Source organism: Hippopotamus amphibius, chromosome 16 (genome assembly GCF_030028045.1).
Source record: "Hippopotamus amphibius kiboko isolate mHipAmp2 chromosome 16, mHipAmp2.hap2, whole genome shotgun sequence".
Taxonomy (NCBI): domain Eukaryota; kingdom Metazoa; phylum Chordata; class Mammalia; order Artiodactyla; family Hippopotamidae; genus Hippopotamus; species Hippopotamus amphibius.
Genome location: NC_080201.1, coordinates 58,512,547 through 58,516,995, shown reverse-complemented (window position 1 = coordinate 58,516,995; position 4,449 = coordinate 58,512,547).

Sequence of the window (4,449 nt, the reverse complement as noted above, 5' to 3'; positions counted from 1 at the left end):
GGTGCTTTTTAAAAAGGGAAAAGGGCAGGGGAGGTGGGTGAACTCAGGCTGCACAGACACACGCTAAAGCCTCCCTCCACGAAGAACCATCCACCGAGAACCACTGGATCTAGGAACCTTTGCTTGGGGGAGGGGCAGGGGACACAGAACAAGCCGGGCCAGGCGTCTGGACCCCGACGTCCCCTCCAACGGGGCAATTCCACCCTTTACTGTTTCCGTGGGCTTTTTGTTGGGATGAGGATTAATGTTTGAGGGGGACTTCCCTGACGGTCCAGAGGTTAACACTCAGTGCTTCCACTGCAGGGGGCGCAGGTTCCATCCCTGATGAGGGAACTAAGATTCCCCATGCAGGGTGGCCAAAAGAGAAAAAAAAAAAAGCATTAACGTTTGGAAAAAACTTTTTTCTCCCCTGGAAAGTTCTAGACCTACACCTTTCAGTCTGGCAGCCGGAAGCTACATGTGGCTATTTCAATCTAACTTAAAAACTTAAAACTCAGTTCCTGAGTCACCCTAGCCACATTTCAAGAGCTCAATATTCACATGTGGCTTAGTGGCTACTCGAATGGGTAGGGCAAACATACAACATTCTCATTATTGCAGAAAGGTCTATGGGACAGTGGTGTTCCAGGAGGTTCTGAGACCTTGGATACAGACAGCAACTGCCACAGAACCTGCCCACCTGCCTCCCACCGCCACTGTATATTGAGAAAGGTGTTTTGGCTATAGGAGGGAAAAGGTGAGCTGAATGGTGTCCAAGCAGCCAACTAGCAAGTTCTCAGTTCTACAAAGTTCTCGGTTAGGCAGACATCTGAGTCTAAACCCTGAATTCAACTGGAGGCCAGTGTGGACACATCCCATTCGAGCCTCTTTCCTGGGGGTGGGGGGGCTGAAGCGTGGGGCATCTTAAGGCCACTGCAGACAAGGTGACGACACACTTTAGTTAAGGAATCAGGACCCCCAATTCTGTACTCTAGTTGCTAACCTGGAAGGCTGGAGCCAGAACTGGAGACCACCATTCCCCCATCTCCCAGGCTCGTCTGACAAGGCATCTTTGAACTCCAACACCTACTCAACACACCAGGCCAGAAATCTCAACTGAGATGTCCCTGTGCCCTGGAACTTTGGCCTTCATCTTACAACTGTCACCAGTCAATGATCTGCTCCCCCAACCCCTACACCTAAGTCTCAAAAGAATCTCTGGGCCTCCATCCCAAAATGCTCCCATCACACCCACCCCAGAACCCGTTTCCTGGTTCTAGGGTAGATGATGACCATCTGTGGCCCCTGGCAGCAGGCTGCCTGGGTTCAAATCGGCACTGCCTCCTGCCAGCTGGGTGCCTTTGGGGGAAGTGCTTCTCAGTCTTCTCACCTGTAAAGTAGAAGTGACTGCAGAGCTACTTCCCAGGGCCACAGGTCCTTAGGAGCGAAATCTGCAACTAGAGAATGAAAGCAGCGCCTGGGACATACTAAGCTCTCCGGAGCAATGACGGAGGCCCCACCGTTCTCCTGCCCCAGAAACATGAATGTCCCTCTGTATTCCAGATTAGAACAATGATTAGCTAAATACCCCTTTCCGGGTTTCTTTATCACAGAATCCTTGGCCTGGGTTCAACCTTCCGCCCTGGGAATAAGGTTGGCTCAAATGTATCGTGCTGCGTGTTCACCCTCCGCCCCCTCCCCCAGGTCCTCTGTTCAGCGGGGCCCTCCCCTGTGGGACAGGGGGATGTTTTGATCAGTTCTCTGATAAGATCTGACACCTCCACCAAAGCCCCAGACAGGGGTGAGGAGCTCTCAACAGGAACCGGGGAGTCCCACGCCAACTTCTCTCTTCCCGGGTCCCACCACCGACCCGCCGCTAGCAGAAGGCCTGAGTCTTTTCTGCATTGTCTAATGGGTTTAAGTTCTTGGCCGGGACACCCCGTTTCTCAGAGGACCAAGATGCACTCTGAGGCGGTGATGAAAAGCTACTGCTTGCCCCTAAAAAAGGCACACGTACAAAACCTACATGACAACTGGCAGGCCATTTTTGGAAGGTTTGCAGCCACCACCATGCCAAAGCTCATCAGACAACAGCGAAGAGGCTGGGATGGCCCAGTTGGCATCTCCCTAGTTTATGCGTGTCCCTGCAAGTCTCCAGTTCCTGCCCTCCCCGGGCTTGGCAGGCCTCGTCAATGATTCCCAATCTCTCAGGGTTTTAATCTCTCTTTATCCATCCTTGTTGTCCTCTGCCTCTCCTCCCTTCTTGCCATCTCTTGGATCTCCACCAAGCCTCTCAGGGTCTCCTGCTATGGGGTAACGGGAGCTAAGCACTGACCAGCGCTTCAAACGAATTGTTTTTCTTCGTCTTGGGAAAAAAAGCCCATTTTACAGATGACAAAGCTGAGGGTGGAGGCTATTACCCAACTTGTCTGGTTAATGCTGGAGCTGAGATTCAAATTTGGGCAGCTGAATTCCAAAGGCCAAACACAAAGTAATTCTGTCCCCTAAGAGATGATACTGCCCCCACAGGTCACCTTCTAAACACTTCATCCCATTTCTACCCTGCAATCTCTAACCTGGGACAATCCTAGAACCTTTGGTCCCAATGATGTCCCAGTCCAGAGACTTGAATACGCCACTCCCTCTCAGAGCCTGCACTCGTGATGTGCTCCAGGCCACAGTTCAAGGACATTAATGATTCATCTTAACTCCGTGATTCTAGAAAGTTAAGTGGCCCATCATTCACTCTACTGTGGCCCCCCAGAATCAACTACCACTTCTCTGTTCTGTAAAAACCAGGGCTCTGGAATTGGTAACATTGGTTATGGTCTAGCCAACATCCAAGGTTCTAGAACAGGGGTTCTTCCTCATTTTCACCTGCAAGAGAATCTAGAACACTGATGATCCACCCTTAAGTCTCATGTTTCTCTCTATCAATCGATCAGCCATCCTCAGTGCCGACTCCAGAGTTCTAAAACACCAATGGTCTATTTCTGAGGATGTGTCCAGGCTCTAGAACAACGGCTTACTCACTACCTTAGAGGCTGAATTCTAGTAGACGCCAGCTGACCCCCACATGGTTGTTTTTTGGGGGTTTTTCTGGCCACAACACACAGCTCGTGGGATCTTAGTTCCCCGACCAGGAACTGAACCCGGGCCACCGCAGTGAAAACGCCGAGCCCTAACCACTGGACCGCCAGGGAATTCCCAACCTCCAAATTTTTAACACCTTTATGCTAGAACATTGTTCCTCAAACTTGAATGTATATTAGAATCCTCATGGAATTTTATTAAAAAATGAGTTTTGACTCAAGAGAGGTGAGAAACAACCCACGAGTCTACATCTCCACAAGCTCTTCAAGGACTCTAAGAAGGCACAAGAACAGAGGAATTCACACTCAACCCTTCAGGCCGACCTCTAAAATGTCAATCCACTCGTGACCTTATAGTTTCAGGGTTTGGGAACAAGGACTCACCCTCAAGCCTATCTCAGGGATCCAAGAGAAAGCTGATTAACTCCCGACACCCATCACTGCTTGTACTGGTTTAAAAATATACCCCCACATTCATATTCTTTTCCCTTCACAAAGTCGACCTTGACTCCCCTCCTTGATTGTGTGCTGGGCTTAGTGACCCTCCTCTAATGAACAGGGTGGCAGAAGCAATGGTGTACAATGTCCGAGATTGGGACATAAAGAGTGAGTGGCTCCCTCCTTGCTCTCTCCCTTCAATTACTCGCTCTGGGGGAAGCCAGCTGCTGTGCCTGGAAGACTCTCAAGCCACCCTATGGCGCGGTCCACGTGGCAAGGAACTGAGGCCTCCAGCCAACAGCCAGATGAGCGAGCCACCTTAAAAGTAGATCCTTCAACCCCAGTCAAACCCAAGATGACTGCACCCTCATGACTGACCCCCAGCCAGTTCCACCCAGCTCACTCACTCCCAAGTTCCTGATCCTCAGAAACCCTACAATGATAAACGTCTGTTGTTCTTAAGGTATTAAGTTTTGGGGTGGCCTAATCTGTCACACAGCAAGACATAATGGACACAATGACCCCAGCTCCACCCCCTCCTAGGGCTCCAGGTCCAGACCCTCTGCCCACCCCCCACGCCGCAGGACAGAGGCACTCCAGCCAGCCGATAGATAAAGTGTTTGCCGTTGGGTTTTCGTTTGGCTGGTTGTGTGTACACAGTGTATACAAGTTGAGTTGTACAGAAGCCCAAGAAAGAGCAAGAGACAAAGGGTGGTAGGGAGGTAGGAGCAGAGGGGTTAGAGAGAGGGAGGAAGGGAGAAGAGACCGATAAAAAATAGAACCACATCCAGATGACAGTGGGACGGGGGCGGTGGGCAGACACAGACAAATCGCAGTAGAAAAGGAGTGGGGGGGGCAGGGGGAGGGGACCCTTCTCCCCCTCCCCCTCCCCAGCCCCCGCCCCAGGTATGTACAATAAATAAGATTAAAAATAATTAAC